At 46.0% G+C, this 21,293-nt stretch overlaps 1 non-coding gene across 1 annotated transcript; it reads left to right on the top strand.

Annotated features, from left to right (window-relative positions):
- The first annotated feature begins 8,221 nt into the window (after window positions 1–8,221).
- LOC132537417 (U6atac minor spliceosomal RNA) lies at window positions 8,222–8,346 on the top strand. The gene has a single exon (XR_009548848.1). It is a non-coding gene; the product is annotated as a U6atac minor spliceosomal RNA (small nuclear RNA).
- Window positions 8,347–21,293: the final 12,947 nt, after the last annotated feature.

Below are 21,293 nucleotides of genomic sequence, written 5' to 3' on the forward strand. Positions count from 1 at the left end.
TGAGCATTCAACATTTGAATTGGAGGTAGCAGGGGACACAAGCCCAGATCAGCATACCAGGTACCATGGTAGCATGGAAGAAATGGGTAACAAATGAAGTGACCTTCATGTCCCTTCATGTCACCAGGGATGGCTCAGCATGACACTGGGTCAAGGATACAAAGTCATTCAGCAGCTGACTATAGCCAGGGTCTCCCCAAACCCCAAACCCATCCCATAAATTACTCTTCCTCCTCTCCCAGAAAGCCAACCCTGAGACAGGTAAAGATCCCAGAAGCCAACCCTGAGACAGGGCATATGTTATTGTCACTGCTGCCTCCATGTAGACACTTCCATGGAAATGAAACCAGCCCCCAACTGCCTGCAAGAATGCAGAAATCTCTTCAAGGCTTAGTCCCCATGGGCTAAATGGCTAAAAGTCCTCACTTGGATAGTTGCTGCTTTTCCATATGTGCAACCCAGGTTCTAGCCCAGCCCCCACCCAACTGAAGCAAGTTTCATTCTGTGATCTTCCTCATATACTCCCTTCCACCCTCCCTCCTGCCATTTCCAACTTAAAAAAAAAAAGTGACCAAAAGCCACCACAGGAAGGAAACTGGGCATCTCCCCTCTAGGCTCTTGACTGCCCACTGCAGGTGTGGGAAGCCAAATGCCCAAATCTTCTGCTCAAAAAGTAACATCTACCCCAGAATAGAACTCCTCTCTGGGGTCTGTGAAGACAGAGGAGTGGAAACACTGACTAATCTACTATGTGAAATCAAGTCAGATAGTTCTGTTATCTGCATCATAGGTCACTTTTTTCTGTGGAGCATATTACAGTCAAATTGTTTTTCCAAGAAAAGCCATTTTCCTCACTAGTATTATTTTTAATGAGTTAAGTGGCATTCGTTCTTAAGTTGCAATTGAGAAAGCACACACACAGAGAATAGTCAAAATTTTTAATTCTCAGTAATTGTCACTGTGAATAATACTATAAATAGCTTCCACTGCGGTTTCATACTTTTTTACTTAAAAGTCAAACCCCAGGGTGGGAGAGATAGCTCATTTGGAAGTGTGCGTGCTTTGCTGTGAGTGCCACCCTGGCTAGAGTCCTGTCCCCAAGGCACTAGGAGAAGATTTCTCTCTCTTTCTCTACCTCTTTATTTCTGTTGATCACTCTTAGTCTGAAAAAAATTCAGCCCTTCCAGTGGTGAAGTTGGACTGGGAAGAGAAAGCTCCATGTCTGAGGCTTCGAGGCCCCAAGTTTAATCCCTAGCACCATCATAAGTCAAAGTTGACTACAGTGAAAAATGAAATGACTTGAGCTGGTTAGGGCATGCTTCATGTCTGATGGGTCTGACTGCTGCTTCACTAGAAAATTATTCTAAACTGAACCCATTTATCAGAATCATAGTGTATATCAGGGCCCTTACTAGTTACGTGGAACAGTTTGGATGAAGAGGTTAAATTTACACCATCTAGGGGAGTTGGGTGGTAGCACAGCAGGTTAGGCACACATGGCACAAAGCACAAGGACCTGCTTAAGGATCTCGGTTTGAGCCTCCCACTCCCCACCTGCAGGGGAATTGCTTCACAGGCGGTGAAGCAGGTCTGCAGGTGTCTATCTTTCTCTCCCCTTCTCTGTCTTCCCCTCCTCTCTCTATTTCTCTCTGTCCTATCTAACAACAGTGACATCAATAACAACAACAACAAAGGGGGAAATAAATATTTTTTTAAAAGTTAGACCCTCTAGCTCATGATCTCAATCAACTATAGAGAAATGGGGAGACGCTAAGTCCCTCCCACACACACACACCAAAATGACTGTCCACCACCAAGAATATGAAAGCTCCAATGCAAAACATACAAATGGTCAGCAGCAGCCAGCACACTTGTAGGATCCTTTAAAAATAAACCTCATTGTTCCCCCAACTGCCTATTAATAGCTTGAAAAGACATCTGTTCCTAATTTGGTCTTCTCAAATCAAGAAATCTTTCCTTCACTTTCCTCCAGGGCTGGGATAAAATCAATCAAGCTACACAATTTATCAAGCACCAGGCACATTCCAGCCCAGAGCTCACAGCCAAACTCTACAATCTGACCCATGAGCCCAAAGGCCCTGGTCACCAGAATCTTCCCACACTCATACATACAGAAAGCATAGAGATTCCAGGACTAGCTAGCCACAACCCCTAAGGACTCAGGACCCCTCTTCTCTATCAACAAGATAGACAAGATCCTCACTCCAAGTATAGCTCCCTAGGACTCTGCCAGTGATGGGCACCTCTCAACCTCTCAGGGTGACAGTTCTCATCCCTGAAGGTCTGTGATTGTTGAATACTCCTAAAACCCATCTTCCAGTTTTTAAATACTTTTACGCTTTATTTTATTTTTCTCATATTTGATAGAACAGAGAGAAACTGAGAGGGTATGGAGCTAGATAGGGAGAGAGAAGGTGAGACACCTGCAATATGGCTTCATAGTTCATAAAGCTTCCTCCCTGCAGGGGAGGACCAGGGTCTTTAACCTGGGTCCTCACACAGAGTAATATGTGCATTCAGTTGAGTGTGCCATTGCCCTGTTGCCAGTGAATTTCCTGTCATAGGTATGTTCCTTCTCCTATAACTCAGAAATTGACTCTCCTTCATGCAGCTAATTGAGAACATGTATCTGTCTCTTTCCAGCTTTGATGCCTGGGTAACAGAGGGCCATTATGAAAGCAATGCCCAGTGGACACATAAGTCCAAATGATGACTCTCCGTCATTTTTGAGAAGCACTCAAGTTTTTATGATGCCTTCAACACCTACTTCTTTAGTTTCAAATGCACAGTGCACCATACCTCTAGCACACTGTGCCTCATTGCCCCAGGCCTCTGCCTGGATCTTTGCCCAGTGTGACTGCCTCTGGTTTCTACATAGTTTGTCTCTCTCTTGTCATTCAGATGCCAGGTATTCCCCCAAAATCCCTGCTAAAGTGCTCTAAAGTGCTAAAGTCACTCCCTGTCTGAAAATTTTCTGCATACCAATGAGCATTGCTGCTTTAATTTTCTTCCTTTTTATTAAGGTGTTTATTATCAGTCTCTCCCTCTAGACTGTAAGCCCCTGATTAAGCATAGGGTAAGAACTCAACTGGGAGGCCAGGTAGTGGTGCACCTGGCTGAGTGCACATGTTGCTATGTATAATAACCCAGGTTCAAGTCCCTGGTTTATGAAGCATATCTTCCTCCATATCTCTCTCTCTCTCTCTCCCTCTCCCTCTCCCTCTCCCTCTCCCTCTTCCTCTCCCTTTCTCTCTTTCTACCACTCTATTTTCTCCTCTCATCTTAATTTCTCTCTTTCCTATCAAATAAAATGGAAAAAAATGGCCACTAGGAGTGGTGAATGCAGGGCTAGGGAGATACCATAATGGTTATGCAAACAGTCTCTCATGCCTGAAGCCTCTGAGGTCCCAGGTTCAGTCTCCCACACCACCATAAGCCAGAGCTAAGCAGTGCTCTGGGGTAGGAGGGAGTGAATTCATGCAGGAAGCAAGCAGTAGGAAGCAAGGCCCAGCAGTAGCCCTGGTGGCAATTAAAAAAAAAAAAAAAGTAAATGGCTATCAGCTGAATAAAAACAAACCAAAAAAAAGCCTTCACTGTTGATGGTAAGCCATTAATTTAATCTCCGAAAGAAAGAAAGAAAGAAAGAAAGAAAGAAAGAAAGAAAGAAAGAAAGAAGAAAAGAAAGAAATAAAGAAAGAAAGAAAAAGAGGAAGAAAGAAAGAAAGAAAGAAAGAAGGAAGTGAAAAAAAAAAAAAAAAAAGAAAAGAACTTTCCAGACAGAAGCCATAGCAGCTAGAGCTTAGGGATCCAAAGAAGTTACAAAGCCTAAGAACAAGTTTGGAGGTGTGAAAAAATGTGTTGGCCAGCTGTGTGGCCTTGGGCAAGTTGCTTGACCATCCAGAGCCTTTATTTGTATACCTACTAGAAGGAGGACAGAGCAGTACATGCTTCTGGTTACTGGATACAGTGGTGTTTGCAGAGCACTTGGTGTGAGGACAGATTCAGAGTAAACTCACCACCTTCAGGATTGTGGTTCATAGTGGGGTAACTGGAGTGAGAGCAGGAGGCCGTAACCTCAGCTCTTGTCCAGGACTACACAGCCGATGGTGGAAGAAATAAACACCAGACTGGAAGCCTGGCCCTGTCCTAGCTATTGCCCCCATTCTCCTCTGCACTCCACAGGGCCATGAAGCTCAGGGAGTGCAAATCCACAGCTGTCCTCACTGCTGTCACAGTCCCAGGAGCAAGGAGGCTAGTAAGAGGAGACCTAAGGCTACATTTCAAAGGCAGCTAGGGCTCAACATTCCTTTCAGAAGACTCTGCCAGTGTCAGTCCCCATGGGGGCAGTGAAAGAAAGCAGAGGCCCTGGAGAAATGGGCTCCCAGAGGGCCCCAGCCTCAGCCACACAAGCTTAACGCCCCAGTAGCTCCTGGGCCCCAGCCAAGGCACTTCCGTTGCCCCCTGGCTCCCCCAGACACAGCCGGGATTGTCTGGCTGGCAGCAGGCGCCAAGCCACAGCTGAGGGGACAAGGCCCAGCTGTTCCTGGAGACAAGCGGACAGCTTTCTTCCCACAAGAAAAAGGGAACCTATGTCTCCAGGGGGAGGGAAAAGAGCAGGAGGGAAGGGCTCCTGGGAAGCCCTTGGGTTCAGGCATGTGAACACTCCTCTTGAGGTTCCCACTCTGTCTGGAGTGGACCAGGTGGGGCTATAGAGGAGAAGGCTAAGTACACCCTGAGTGGGTCTCCCAGCCTCATGGGTGCCACACACTCAGTCTGACAGAGCCTGAGGCCTATGCCTGCCACTGACCCTTGTGTGATCCTGCTCCACCCCCTGCCTCAGAGTCTTAGACTACCCACAGAAAAAGCGGGGAGTTTGACCAGGGGAGCATTTGGAAGGACTGGGTAGGCATTCCCTGAGAGGACAGGCTCCTTCCCCATTTGAAAAGTAGACAGGACACAGAGCACAAGACATGGAGAGTAAGGATCTGAACAGCACTGCTGCTAGGCCCTGGGTCTGCTTAGAGGGCAGGTTTAGCACAGCCCAGGGGACCAATGTGGGTATCCACCCAGGGGGTTGGTCCTCAAGACCCTAAGTTCCCAAAGGAGGTTCTGAAAGTAGGATCAGAGAGTCTCTCCCCCCCACCCCCAACACACACACCCCATGCCTAGATCCTTCCAGAGAACCTGAGAGCCAACCTAGAGCCCTCTGATGAAAGCTGGGAAACACCTATGATGGGGTTCATTTTGACATCTTGCCTCCAGGACTAACTATTAACCCTCATTCTTCAGAACTGAGAAATTCACAGATCCAGAAAGGAGGTATAATTCAGTGGCAGAATGCACGTTTCTCATGTACAAAACCCTGGGTTCAAACCCCAAGAGAAAAAAAAGTCACTGATTTTGCATACAAATAAAAAAAATCAAGAAGAATGGGAAAATACAACAAAAATAACTCATGGTGATAACCATGGTGGTGACCAGAGGGGAAGGTGTGGGAGAGGTGGGTAGAGGGGGTCAGTGTTATTAGTGTCACTGTAGCTTTGGTTGTGGGTGGAGTGAAACTAATAACAGAAATGTGAAGTGGCGGGGGTCAGGCAGTAGCGCAGTGGGTTAAGCGCACATGGTGCAAAGCACAAGGACCCGCATAAGGATCCTGGTTTGAGCCCCTGGCTCCCCACCTGCAGGGGAGTCGCTTCACAGGCGGTGAAGCAGGTCTGTAGATGTCTTTCTTCCTCTCCCTCTATCTGTCTTCCCCTCCTCTCTCCAATTCTCTCTGTCTTATTCAATAATGATGACATCAACAATAACAATAATGACCACAACAAGGCTACAACAGCAAGGGCAACAAGAGGGGGAGAAAGGTGGCCTCCAGGAGCAGTGGATTCATGGTGCAGGCATTGAGTACCAGCAATAATCTTGGAGGCAAAAAAAAAGAAAGAAAGAAAGAAATGTGAAGTGGCCAGGCAGTGGTGCACTTGGTTGAGCATACTCACTACCATGTACAAGGACCAGGGTTCAAACCTCCAGTCCCTACCTGCACCTGCAGTGGGGTGGGAGCTTCATGAGCAGTGAAGCAATACTACAAGTGTGTGTGTGTGTGTGTGTGTGTGTGTGTGTGTGTGTGTGTGTGTGTGTGTATACATGTGCCTTCCTTTTCTCTCTCATTTTCTCTCTGTCCTAAAAAAGGAATAGAATGGCTGTCAGAGTAGTCGATTCATTGTGTAGGCACTGAACCCCAGCAATAACCCTTGTGGTGAAAGAAAGAGCAAGACAGGAAGAAAGGAAGGGGGGAAAGGGGAGAGTGAAGCTGCACATCAATATTAAATTCTTTTTGTTTGTTTTTTATTTCTGTTCAGATATAGACAGAAAAATTGGGAAGGAAAAGGGGAGCTAGAGAGAAAGAAGAGAGACACCTGCATTGCTTATTTAACATTTGTGAAGCTCTCCCCCAGCAGGTGGGGACTGGTGGATTGAACCTAGTTTTTTGTGCATTATAATATGTGAACTCTACCCAGTATGCCACCCACTGGTGATTAAATCAATATATTTTTTTAACTAGAGGACTACTCTGTTCTGGCTTATAGTGGTACTAGAAGTTGAGTCTGTGAGCTCAGGGGTTTAGGCATGAAAGTCTGTTATGCAAACCACTACTCTATCTCCCTGACACCAACAAAGCTTATTTTTATAAAAGGAAAACAACCCACAGGTCTCACTCACCCTCAACCAGATTCTTCATGGCTCAGCTGTGGAGCATAAGATATCTTTCCTCCCAGGAGAGCACACCTCCTGCCACAGAAGTGGGTATATAACATGCCTATCTACTATGGGACCCAGGAGGGATGAAAGATGAAGCTCTGAGCACATCAGTGAGGCTCATTTACTAAGCCTTATTAAAAACAGCAATGGCTGCTATTTAATGAGTGATTTCAATTGCACTTAAAGACCCTGATAGATACTGCCAGGCTCTTCCAGGAGTAACTGACAGGAAACAGAGCTCCAGCTGGTGTTTGAAAACAACATAGAGGGGATGCACCATCGAGCTGAGGAGTGAGGGGGTGCACCTCCCCCAAGCTTAGCTGTGCCAGGGTCACAAACAAGATTCCAAGATCCAGTTTTTCCCAGACAGAGACCCAGCTCCAGCCATCCCCACAGCTGGTCACCCTTAGGGACCAAGATGCCTTCCTGGTGACTCTAATCAAACTCTTGTTATGAGACATACACTGTGCAATCAGGAGTCCAGGCACCCCTAAACCTATTTTTGTGGTCAAGGGTCAGACTCTCCTGGTTTGCAAGGCTTGGGTCACATTTCCATATTTGAAGCTAATGAGTCAGTCCCATTGTTCCAAATAAGGATGGTAGCAAGGTAGGATTATCTCCATACAGAAAAGGCTGCACAGAAACATTTTAAAAATCAGCTATTCAGGACTGGGCAGTGACACACTTTTTTTTTCAGTCATTCAACAACATTTATTGAGCATCTACTATGTGCATAGCACCATTTAAGGCAGGACACAGTCCCTGTTCCTAAGGAAATTACAACTTAGTTCAAGAGATGGGATACATACACATGAAATTATTAAGGAAGGAATATTTTTACAGATCAGCACAATTAACAAGTGCAAACTAATAAAATCCAAACTGAGTTTATAAGTGCCGAAAGAGTAAACACTTAAGAGAGAATATAATCAGATGGAATTTGATATCCAAGGGATATCCCTTGACAGTTCTAAGCTATACTTGGATAGTTAATAACAAAGGGGAAAAAACCATCCTAGTCATGCAGTGGTAAAAAGCTGAGAAGGAACCTATTAGAAGGGACAAAAGGGTTGAAGATGAGGTTGAAAACACTAACCAGGTTTTGAATAAAGAGTGTGGACTTGTTAAGTGAGAAATTTTTAGAAGACTTTATTATGTCTCAAATGTATGGCAAAATAAAAGATTTGAACATACCTTACAATGCCCAAGGTGCCAGGTTCAAGTCCTTTGTTTCCACCTACAGGGGGTAAGCTTTCCAAGTGATGAAAACCACACTGCAAGTATGTGCATATGTCTCTCTCTCCCTTTCTATCTCCCTCTCCCCTCTAGACTTCTTTCGATCTCTACCAAATAAGTAAATAAGCCATTTGCCTAAGGGTGGCAGAGACAAGAACTTTGTTGGTGGGTCCAGTGTGGAACTATTCCACTGTAATATTATAGTCTTGTATTGTCTGAAAAGGGAGGTTAACACTCTTTTTGATAAGGATGGAAGAGGATTCAGCCTGCAACACACAGAGGCATTGCCACCTACTTAAAGTCTCGTAAGTCATTATTAAATCACTGTTTTTAAAAGGGAGTAATGAAAAAAATTTCATTGACCAAAAATGTGAACCTGTATCAACCTTACCCGCAGTGTGTCAGGGGACAGGGAGGCTGTAAGAACGAATGTCGAGAGAAAGAGCCTAGGGAAAGAACAGATAAAGCAAGAGACCTTGATTAATCTCTGCCTGAAATCCATATAGATTTAAAAAGAGAGAGTCTTGTTTTAGATGTATAAACAGTTTTTCTTCCACTTGCTACCAAAATCTCAAACTAGTATAGAAGTCATAGATAATAAAGGCATGTTTAAATATCTGCCCCTCCCACCGGTATGGTAAACCCCAAGAGATAAAAAAAAAAAATCATATTGTCCCTCTCTTTGTACATCTACCATCTGGCATGGGGTCTGGCATGGTGTAGTAGGTGTTTAATGCATACTTGTTGAGGAATGAATAAATGCTACTGCTACTGATGATGACAGTGTCTCTTCAGATACTTAACAATTGTAGAACACATCCACATGCTCAATGCACTAGTATACACAGCATCCCTCAGTTCCCATAACAACCCTGGGACTCAGGTGGGACAGATGAACTAAACCCTCTTCTACAAGAAGGCAAACAAAGGCTTATTTCAACAGAGATTTCTGTCTGCTACATATCAATTAAAATGTTTTAGGCAGCCATCGGTTTTACCAGAGAGCCATGTTTTGGACAGGTGGTGTCCATGCCTCCTCAGAGTGTGTCCCTGCTGTAGGGTCTCCCTGCAGAATGGCTGAGGCACCCAGGCACCCACAACGCGGGTTTCCTGCAAAGCACCACAGGCAAAACACCTTGGACATGTTTTAAGAGATGGGAGAGAAGTTGTTAGCTCCCATTGTAATTTAACAAGCCCAATTTTATAAATAAGAGTGAATTTTCCTAGGCTATTATTTCTAATTATGCATTTACATCAATTCACATTATGCGGTTGATGAAATGTTAATACCAAAGGCAATTTTCTGCTGACGGGTGGCATGGAAAAGAGCCTTCTTCACATTATGAGTCAATATTTTTGGAAATAATTACCCAGTTGCTCACCAGAGTCTGCACTGACTCACCTAGTAGCTGTGGCTACATAACTCCCAACTTAGGCAGCTAAGAGGGGAAATCCACAGAAGAAAAGGAGACCACAGGCTGGAAGTGGGAGGGGGAAGCTCTGAGTGGCTACCCCTATTGGTGGGACAGGCCTCAAATCAGCTCCACCTAGTGCCTTGGATTATGTTTTGATTTTGCTTCAGGACTCAGATTTTCTATCTGCAGGATAGGAATGCAAATAATGTAATAATAAATTACACAGGGGGTTTATAAAACATCTATTCCTTCAGTCACTAATTATTAGTTCAAAGAATGTCTACTGCAGATCTAATTTGTTAGGAATACAGAGGGTACTGAGTAAATGGTTAATGGTAATTATAAGGCGGCACACTGAACATCCTTGCAGACGAAGGTGGTAGAAGCCTGTGGTTCCAAGTGATGACATGTCTTGGAACTGATAAAGACCAGTAGCCATGTAGCCCTGACAGAAAGAGCCAGAAGAACCACCCTTCAGCATAAGAACCCAGGAACGACTCACAGAGATTCTTTAATGTAGGAGATGTGTGCTCAGTGAGAGGATTCTGAAAGGACACAGAGCTGGCCAGAAGGTGGTGACAGAGGCCAGGCCAGAGTAAAGAGGTGAAGAAAAATAGACAGGTCTGAGAGGTACTCCAACCACAAGGTACAGAAATAGACTATGGGGTTGAGGAAAAGAAAAGGCATCAAAATCCCCACTATCAAGCCAGTTATTGAGTCAGGAATAACTATCCAGGCTTTGCAGAGAGTATGGCTTGTGGAGAAAATTCACTGGCCTCCTGAATATATCATAAGGTTCCTTTGTGACATCTACATGAAAGTTCATAAAGAAAGAGGACCTCCTCCAAAAAGAGCTAGAGTGTCTGGAACCAAGCTGAAGAACCCAGCATTGAGTGCCTTGACAAAAAGCCCATGCACGGGGTGGGGGTGGGGTGTTGTTGAGGTGGTATGGACAGAACAATACCTAGGGAAGTCAAGAGAGAGTGTTGCAACAACTCAGGAGCTACTGTTTCAGAATCTTCTTCCTGTGCATCCTCACTGGTCAAAGGGAGAAGAACTTTAGCAGAGGGCTGCAGTAAAATGGAGTGAAAGCTCCTGTCCTCGGGCTGGTTGGTGATACATACACATAACCATGCTCAAGGACCTGCAAGGGGGGAAGCTTCACAAGTGGTGAAGTAGTGCTACAGGTGTCTCTTTCTCTATCCCTCTCTGTCACCTCCCAAGACCCCCACTCAATTTCTCCTTGTCACTATCCAAAAAAGGGGGGAGGGAATGGCCATTTAGGAACATTGGATTCATCATGTAGGCACTTCTTCTTCTTCTAGCGTGTGCCCTTCTTCTGTAGCCAGTCAACAGCGTCAGGTTGAGCCTGATGTAAAGTTTCGAGACCTCCTTTGAATCTGGAGAGGTGGCAGTCATTGACTATGTGGGTCATAGTCTGTCTGTAGCCGCAGGGGCAGTTTGGGTCATCTCTGGCTCCCCAGCGATGGAACATAGCGGCGCACCGGCCATGGCCTGTTCGATAGCGATTGAGGAGGGCCCAATCATAACGTGCTAGGTCAGAGCCGGGTTGACGCTTGCAGGGGTCTGTGATGAGGTGTTTGTTCTTTACCTCAGCTGACTGCCAACTCTGTTTCCAAGAGACTGGAACAGAGAAGTTCAGTGTAGGTGTAGGGGACCAGATTGGGTGATGAGACGTCAAGCGTTGGACAGGGTGGGCGAAGATATCCGCGTATATTGGCAGGTCCGGTCGAGCGTAGATGTGGGAAATGAACTTAGATGATGCCGCATCCCGACGAATATCTGGCGGGGCGATGTTGCTAAGAACTGGCAGCCATGGAACGGATGGTTCCAGAAATGATCCTCATGGAGGAATATAATTTGGAATCGACCAAGTGGACATGGGGGCTACGGAACCATACTGGGTCACAGTATTCTGCAGTGGAATAGCATAATGCCAGAGATGATGATCGTAGTGTGGAAGTGCTCGTGCCCCATGAGGAGCTGGCCAGTCTTGCAATGATGTTATTCCTCGCGCCCACCTTTGCTGCAGTTTTTATGAGATGTTTGTGAAATGACAGAGTGCGATCGAGAGTAACGCCAAGATAGACTGGCTGGGCTTCATGCCGGATTCTTGTATCGCCAAGATGCACATTAAGCTCATGCGAGGCCGAGGCATGGTGTAGATGGAAAACAGATGATACCGTTTTTGCAGTGCTAGGGATTAGTCGCCATTTTTTACAGTAATCAGATATCAGAGACATGTCTTTCATGAGTGTTTCCTCGAGGATGTCGAACTTGAATGCCTGAGTTGCACAGCAGATGTCATCGGCGTAGATGAACTTCCTTGAAGAAGTTTCTGGAAGGTCATTGATGTAAATATTAAATAGTGTAGGAGCCAGAACAGAGCCCTGGGGGGAGGCCACTTGAGACAGGTCTCCATCTGCTAGACTTGTCACCCAGATGCACCCGGAATCTTCTGTTTTGGAGAAGAAACGATATAGTGTTGGCCACCCATGGAGGCAGGCATCTTGAGATCTTGACTAGGAGACCACGGTGCCAGACCGTGTCATAGGCTGCTGTGAGATCAAGAAAGACAGAACCCGTCTTTAAATTCTTCTGGAATCCATTTTCAATGTAAGTTGAGAGGGCCAGGGCTTGTTCGCAGGTAGATCTTCCTGGGCGGAAACCAGCTTGGACGGGTGATAGGAATTTCTCTGTAGGCACTGAGCCTCAGCAGTAATCTTGGTGAGAAAAAACACAAAAAAACCTTTCTTTCAATGCAATGAAGGGGCACTTTCCTGTAGTGTCACTATCCCAGCTTGTTTTGGGGTTCAAACACTGCAGTGTTAGCACAGGTGAGGAATCTCTGACTGGAAGAAGAATTTCTGCTTTAGGAATAGCATTCTCACTTGAATGGATGAACTACCCCAATAAGTAAAGAAAAAAAATATGGGAGTCATACCTCATCAGTATCGCAAGTTCCACATCTGGCTGCCCAACCCTATCAGTGACTCAGAGGTTTCAGACATGAATGGTGAAGATTAGGTTCATACCCTCAGTGTCCTGCCCAGGGCCTTGTGAGAGATACCAACATGCTCACCCGAATGCCAATCTGGACCAAGTACCAAATGGTTATTATTATAGGTCACCCAAGGTCACCCAAGTCCCTGCCAATGAACACACACAGGCACACATACATAGACACACACACACACAAACACACACATGTGCGTGTGCACCAGGAAATCTACATGCTGAGCCTCTATTAGAAGACAGATCTGAGGGAGTAGGGTGGTAGTGCTGTGGGTTAAGCACACATGGCGCAAAGTACAAGGACCGGTGTAAGGATCCCGGTTCGAGCCCTGGCTCCACACCTGAAGGGAAGTCGCTTCACAGGTGGTGAAGCAGGTCTGCAGGTGTCTATCTTTCTCTCCCCCTCTCTGTCTTCCCCTCCTCTCTCCATTTCTCTCTGTCTTATCCAACAACAACAACATCAATAACTACAACAATAAAACAACAGGGGCAAAAAAAGGGAATAAATAAATATTTTTTAAAAAGGAGAGATCTGGAACTCAGTCTTTGAAAGAGTAGCAGATGGGACACATTCTACAAGGGTGAGCTGACTTTACCTGCAGCTGGCACGGCATGAAGAGCAGGATCCTCCAGGTGTCTCTGTTCAACTCAGCCTTTCCAGGGACTTCATCCACTCTGCCCCAAGAGCAGCCAACCAGCAGAAGGTGGGGCTGGCTGAGTGGGACAAGGCAAGGAGAGAAGTGAACTCAGACTTGCAGTCCAGCGGATGGGAGTGAGGGGGCAGGAACGATGCCACTCAGAAGAGAAGGGATGAGACCAGGCAGTGGTACACTTGCTTGAGTGCACACATTACCATGTGGTACAAGGCCTAGGCCTCCACCTGCAAAAGGTAGCTTCATGACCGGTGAAAAAGAGATGCAAGTGTCTCTCTTTCTCTCCCCTTTCTGCTCCCCCCTCCAATTTCTTTCTGTCTTATCTAATCAAAAGAAAATATAAATCAAATAATTGGGGAAAATGGCCACTAGGAGTAACTAGGATTCATCATGCAGGCACCAAACCAATAATAACCCTCATAGTGAGAGAGTGACAGCAAGGAGAACAAAAGAGAGAAAAGTGGGAAAAGAGCAATGAGAAAGAGAAGAGGAAGAGCAGTTTCCTGGTCTCCTATTCACCTGGCCCATCGGAGATTCACAAAGTGCCTGTCATGCAGTTTGTCTCCATGATTTCACGTAAGCCATACCAATCTGTGTTCCTGCACACACACACATACACACACACATGCTTTGTGTGCATACACACCAGCTGTGAGTGTACAATCTAGACATTACACCATGGACACACCTATTCTGCCAGCTCACACCAACTGTCCCTTGTTTGCCATGTAATCAAATGTCTGTGCTCACATGTGCACACAGGGCAGGTCATCTGCCTGTATGTGGGCTAACTGCACACATGTGTCCTGACACACACAAACATACACACACATACTCCCTGCTCATAAGCCTGTGCATATAATAAACACGTGACCACCAGCCATGTCCCAGTCCCTTGGGAAAGGGACTGATGTAGAAGAAGTTGTATGGTGTGTATGACAGAAGACGTCAGAGTGGAAATCACAACCCAAGCATGACCATCATCCCAACCCCTCCCAAGGCCCAGGGACAAAAGGGAGAGCTGCTTCCCTTTGCCAACCTGGAAGGTGCACCCAACTGCTCTCAATCTTACCACATAGCCTACCTGATCTGTCACCTGGTACAGAGACGCTATCCCCTGCCCCTCCATCTCCTCAAACTGGTCCCTTTCCACCTACCCCCAGCAAGCTAGGTGGCTCTGAAAATCCTGACTATATGCCAGGCTCCTTCCATCTCTAAACCATTTTCACAGGAATCAGATCACAGGAATGACAGTTCCCACCACCAGAACACGTCACTAGCATCTGCTCCTTTCAATCCAGGTCTCCTTCCCTACTCACTCTGCAGAGCCTTCCCTGGGTCATGCACACAGTAATCCCATTGTAAAGGCTTGCCAAGCTAGGTTGAGCCTCTGAAAATGACATCACCTCTCTGAAGTGCCATGAGACAAATTCCAAGCTCATAAAAATCTTTGCACCTCCTTTCCACCCTGGAAAGAGTAGAACAGGGTATTTGACTTCCCAAGGAGGGAAGGGGGCAATGCAAAGAGAGAGAGACAGGCCATCAGGTCTCTCCCCAACTTCAGACCTCTTTCCAAACACAGGATCTCATTCAACAGATTTTATTTTATCAGAAAGAGAAAAATGACATTTTGAAACATTACTGTGAAAAACTAAGCCTGAAGCATCAAAGACATTTTGCAAACAAAACCAGGGAACTTTTTGTGGCTGGAAGCCACCCCAGTTTAAACCCTCAAGTACCTAGATCCAGCCCACAGGCCCCACCAAAAGCCACACCCATATCTACCTGAGACAGACCTTCTGGAGGGGTGGGGGAAGGAAGCTGGCCAGACTACAGAGCCTAGAGGTGGGTTGTAATCACAGGCATGCAAAGCCTGGCATCCCCTGGTTACCCGGGCAGGGTGACCTTTTGTCAACTTCGGACAGGAACACAAATCTACCATCACTCTGAATCGACCTTGATTGGATCAAAATCCCATTGGAAAATGGCAGGGAGGAGGCAATAAAATCTCCAGAATTGATATTAAACCACTGACATTTCACAATCTGAGCAGCACTGGCAGCTGCCAGTCTATCAGCAGGAGGGACTCTAAAGGGGCAAGTCAGGCGTGAAGGTCATGGCAGTGCTGAAGAGCCTCTCCCAGGCCCAGGCAGCAGCTTAAAGAGGGCTGGGGCCCCAGGGGGCCAGAACCTGAGCTACTCAGGCCAGGAGGGAGTCCCTGTATGTCAGGTCTGTCCCTCTTGGGCCCTGTCTGTATATGTGCCCATGTGCACGGCTGTGGGGAAGATAGGCTGATCTCTAGGGGCGTCTAAAGCAAACAAGCTACGGTTCTAAAGCCAATGACAGAGTTAAACCCAAAGGCTGTGCCTGCCCCGCAACCGAACACTAACTGACTCTAGTCCCTCAATGGGAAGAAGCCACCATCCCCAGTCAACACCCATGTTCAGCGGGGAAGCAATTACAGAAGCCAGACCTTCTACCTTCTGCAACCCACAATGACCCTGGGTCCATGCTCCCAGAGGGATAGAGAATGGGAAAGCTATCAGGGGAGGGGGTGGGAAATGGAGATTGGGAGGTGGGAATTGTATGGAATTGTACCCCTCCAACCCTATGGTTTTGTTAATTAATCCTTTCTTAAATAAAAAATTTTAAAAAAAAGAAGTCACCATCCAAGATGAAGCCAAGAACAACATGAATTCCTTTGAGAACAGCCTGGATCTCAGACTTATCCAGTCTTGTGCAATTATCCCAGCTTCCTGACACCTTCCTGTACCCCTAGATACCTTCCCTGCCACATGCCAGTCAAGGTATCAAGGCAGGTACAGATCAGCTTTCTTCTCCTCATGGCAAGAAGCAGAGAAGTAGGCTGACATAAGGTGCTGCCAAGACCCAGCCCCCTTCTTGGGGACTGTCCCTGCCGATTCTGCAACAGTGAGGAGGAACTGGGGGCCCCTCCCATTCAGTCTAGTGCCCTGAGGACTCCAGGCTCATACTGTACTGGCCTCAGAGTAGGAAGTATAAGAAGGAGGAGGAAGTTCAGTCTAGAGCTCAGGAAGCCATTCCTGAGAAATAATTCCTGCCACTTCTGGACAGGCCCCCTATACCAATGGTAGATGTTATCCTACAGGAATCACAATGCAGCCACAGAGTGCTTCTCAGCACAGCACAGTAGTCACCAGCACCTGAGGGGAGCCAGCCTGTGAGAAGAAAAGCAGGTATAGGTCTTCCTGAAATGATGGGTAACACAAACATCACAGCCACTCTGGGCATAGAAGCCAAATACAAGAGCAGTCAGACACGATGGGGAGAATGCTTCCTGGAGGGAGAGGCCAGCTGGCTAGAGAAGGCCAGAAGATCAAGGTGACTCATGCAAATGAGTTGTGTGACTCAGCACAGCACCCTGAGCCCAACACTGGGACTTCTAGAAGGGGCCAGAGGTTAGCCTGCCTCCATCTCTACAGGGCTCACTTCAGTCTAGGATGGTGGCAATGTCTGCAGAGTCCCTGCTGCTCCCCCTACCTCTCTGGAGTCAGCACCAAGTGTCTCCTGCTGGTCTCCACCTCCTGTGGAGAAGTTCTGATGTTAATATTATAGGTGGTAGGCCAAGAAGATGTAGAATGAGGCCAAAATTTTGAAATCCTAGAAATGAGTCCCAGCTGGTAATTCCAGATAGCTCCTGGAACCCAGAAATGCAAAGGACACAGACCCAGAGTCATCAGTAAGAGATGGACTGCCCCATAGCAATTTGCATAGTTACTTCCCATGGAGCAATCCATGGGACCCCACAACAGACCTGGGAGATACATCTCCTAGCATGGGAAAGGAATTCAGGATCAGCTCAGCATAATGGAGCAACTAAGCCAAGACAGCCCCCCCCCCCAACACACACACACACACACACACACACACACACACACCAGGCTTCACTCAACCACTAGACTCTACTTCCATAACCCTGACTCTCTAGCTGACCTCCTAGTCATTATTAGCCAGCTCTGTGTTTTATAATCACCAGCTTCACCATTAAGGTGAAGATGCACAGGGGAAAATAACAGAGTTTTATCTCAAACAGATCGATCTGCTCAGATCTGTCTGGCCCCAGCCTCTTGATTCTCCATAATGTCAAAGCAATTTTTGGTTAAGTATACAAACTGTCCTCTACTAATTTAAACTAATAGATCTATTGGGAAATAAAACCCCAAGTGTATTGAGAATATTAAAAATAAATAAAAACTGAACCCTCCATGGGTCTGGAAGATTGGCTCTGATAAATGCCTAAATAAATCACACATGCAGGAGGTAATAAAATCTATTAGGACACACTCAACTCCACCAGTCACCTCCCCACAATAATATCACCCCTCCCAAGCCACCAGGCTTAAGGATGGCCTGGCACTAACTGAAGTCCCCCTCTCACATCATAATCACACCAAAGTCATCAAGGTATGCACTTTAAAGTGGAAATGACGGAAGTTGGGCGGTAGTGCAGAGGGTTAAGCACATGTGGCGCAAACCGCAAGGACCTGCCTAAGGATCCCGGTTCGAGCCCCCAGCTCCCCACCTGCAGAGGAGTAACTTCACAAGCAGTGAAGCAGGTCTGCGGGTGTCTTTCTCTCCCCATCTCTGTCTTCCCCTCCACTCTCCATTTCTCTCTGTCCTATCCAACAACTACAACAATAAAACAAAAAGGGCAACAAAAGGGAAGAAATAAATACTTTTAAAAAAGAATCCTTAAAGTGGAGATGACTTGGGCAGGATGGTAGTGCAACAGGGAGAGTATGCATGTTATAACATGCAATGACCCCAGTTCAAGTCCCTGAACCTGTAGGAGGCAGCATCACAAGCTATGAAATAGTGCTGCAGGTGTCTCTCGTTTTCTCTGTTTCTCTTTTCTTTCAGTCTGCTACTCTCTGTCTCTCAACTCTTTTTTTAATGGCTATCAGGAATGGTGGAGCCATGTAGGCACCAAACCCCAGAAAAAACCCTGGTGGCAAAAAAAAAAAAGGAAAAATGTAGATGTATATTGCTGTTGCTATTGTACTTGGCTGCTCAGAGACTTCCTGAAAACACTTTCAAAACCAATCCTCCCTTTCACCTTCTGCATTATCACAGCTGGAACAAATGAAAAGATTCAGGCCAAGGTCAGGTCAAGATCTAAACCAACACCCACCTAATTCTGCAGGCCTGGACATCCACCAACTTGCTCTCTTGGTTTTGTTTTGCTTTTGACATATAGTCCTTCAATTGAGTCACAGATTGCCACGATGCTACAGGGTGACATCTTGTTCTGGTGATGTCCCTTAAAGACTGACCACCAGACATTCCTGCCCAACTCTGGTCCAGCCCCTTTTCCAAAGGAGTCAGAGCAAGGAGGCAGGAATTCAACTTCCATGTTGCAGTTGGGAAAACTGACACTGGTTGGGGGAGGGCCTTTCACAATCAAATGAATCAGTCAAAGACATCTGAGCAGGACTACAGAATCAGGAAGGGTGACTTCTGACACTGTGGGGCTCACCCTAAAACACCTTCCTAGGTAGTGTGTGGCTACTTGTCAGAGTCAAGTCTCAAAAGCAGAGGGATTAGAGGAAGGAGAAAGGTGAGGGCCAAAGAGATGGTATACCAGATCAGGTATATGCCTTGCTATACATGAGACCCAGAATCACATGAGAAGTGTCATGGAACTAAAGGAAGTACAGTGTATTGTGATCTCTATCTATCTATCTATCTATCTCTCCCTTTCTCTCTACCTCCTCATTTCCCTCTCCCCTTTGTATATCTGAATAAAAAAGTGGAATATGGAATAGTGAAATTATATATGTTAGGCCTGGGAACAATGATAGAGAAACAGAGACAAAGTTGGGATATATGGCTCACCAAAAGATTTCAGCTCTGAGCTGGATCATAGGAAGGAAAGAATCTGTGAAACTGCCTTCCCTGACAAGCTAACAGACATCCTCAGTCTCTAAGGGTGACACCAACATAGAAGTAACAGGCCAGTCCTTGGGACCTAACAGTCATGTGTCTGCTAGCACTGCTGGCTGAGCAAAAACTGCCTACAGGTCATGCAGGGCTCAACCCATCTCTCTGATGGCCCTGAAATGCGTAGAGCAGAGGGTCCTCTTTTATCACCAGGTCAAGAACTAGAGCCCTTACTACCCTCTTCCTAGAAGGCAGGGTGGAAGAGGAAATGGAACCCCAATCCATGTGCCTTTTCAGGTCCTTCTATTGTCTCAGGGGCTCGTCCATGGTCCCCATCTCATCACCAGGGCACAGGAGAGCCAAGCCTCCACACTCTGAAGCAGCCAGTCTACCTGTGTCCTTGGGAAGGGACTCTTCCTAGGGCCAAAATTCTAGCCTTTATCCCCTACCTTTGATGGCAAGTGAATGACTAAACTGACCAAAAATAAAAGTCCCCATAAATCTGATATTTTCCTCTCAGCTGTCAGGTACACTGAGTGTGCTGGGATTATTGATAGAAAAGTTTATGGATGGGCTGTATCTTAAAATCAAAATACATTACCCAAAATCAATGTTGTGCATGGTACAAGGAGGACAGGAAAGGTCAACATAGACAATAATATCAAAACCAAAACACCAAGAGTACCTGAGCATTAAAATAAATAAATTTTCAAAGTGAGTTCCAGGAAGAACATTCACTTAAGACTTTAATTTAAGGGTGCTTTCACCAGAGGCCAGACAGTCTTTTTATATATGCCTTTTGAAGTGCCTTCGAGAGTCCAGTGAATCCATCCACAAAATGGCACTGATAAGTGTTGCATAGCCCAACACAGCATGTGATGACAATAGCATAGAGCCTAAACTACATCAGGCCACAGCTGAATAGGTGGGTTGAATACCATGTGATTTGCATCAGCACTCCAGAAGTGTCATCCTCTAGGTCTCTCTGTACCCAGAAAGTCCACAAGCATCTCAGAGTCTTAAGTAGAGAGTGGGGGGGATAGGAGTGGTAATTTTTGTAGTCTAATGAGACCACTACCTACCGATAAGAACCTTGGGACTGGGGAGGCAATAGTTCCAAAATGTTCTCATCAGGGAAAAACCAGCATCACTTCACAAGACCAACATTTCCACCAAAATGGTCATCTTTGTGAGACCCTGAGAGACACTAGCAGTTGATGGAGCCTAGTGACTGTGTCTCAGAGAGAAGTGTCCCTTTGTGGAAGCAACACACAAAGTCCACATCAGATATCTTCTTTGACCACATGTCCTACATGGTGCATCAAGAAGGAACAGGCTTCCCTGAAAGAAGAGAACTAGTAGGGTCGGGGCTTTGACCTTGAGTCAGCTAGTAATCAATAACATTGATCCTCCAACTGGCAAAGGGAAAAGTGGAAGAGGCAGAAATCCTTGGCCCACTACAGAGAAAACCCCAACAAAGGAGAGGCAGAGTCCCCCCCTTCCAGAAGACCCCAACAATCCTCCCAGTCAGAGCACTTGCAAAATCCTAAGCATGAGTCAGGTCCAGTTGAGGACTAAAGACACAAAGAAGAAAGGCTCAGGGGTTGCCCTCACATCCCATGAGAGGGGCAGAAGAGCAAATAGTTGCTATGCACAGTTGACTAAGCAGGGAAGAAGCTGCCAGGTTAGCTCAGATTCTCCCAGACCATCTTAAGTCAAGGGCAGATGAGCTTTGCTCTTCATACAAATTCTGGGTAAAAGGAATCCAAATGGACTGAGGTGAAACTAGATGTTTTATTTATTTATCTTTACCAGAGACCTGCTCATCTCTAGCTTTTGTTAGTTGAACCTGGGACTTAAGAGGCTCAGGCATGAAATTCTTCTGCATAACTATTATGCTATTTCTCCAACACAAATTATATGTTTTAGTTAATAATTAGAATCCTAGAGTAACACAGACAAGAATATAAGCCTTTCTCAGACACTTTCTAGCTATATGACCTTAAGCTAGTTCCCTAAGCTCTCTGAGCTTCAGCCACCAATGAGGTGAAATCACAGTATCTTATAGAGTTGTTATGGAGGTTAAATTATCTCATTCATTCCATAAAAGTTTGCTGAGCTCCTACCATATGCCAGACCCTGTTCTGGTGTTGAACAAAACAAAGAGCCCCATCTGAGTAAAGTCTACAAACCAGAAACTCAATAAACAGGGATATTGTGTTTTATGTTGGAAGAGGAGAGAGGAAGAAAGAAAAAA

This window comes from Erinaceus europaeus, chromosome 2 (assembly GCF_950295315.1).
Source record: "Erinaceus europaeus chromosome 2, mEriEur2.1, whole genome shotgun sequence".
NCBI classification, from domain to species: Eukaryota; Metazoa; Chordata; class Mammalia; order Eulipotyphla; family Erinaceidae; genus Erinaceus; species Erinaceus europaeus.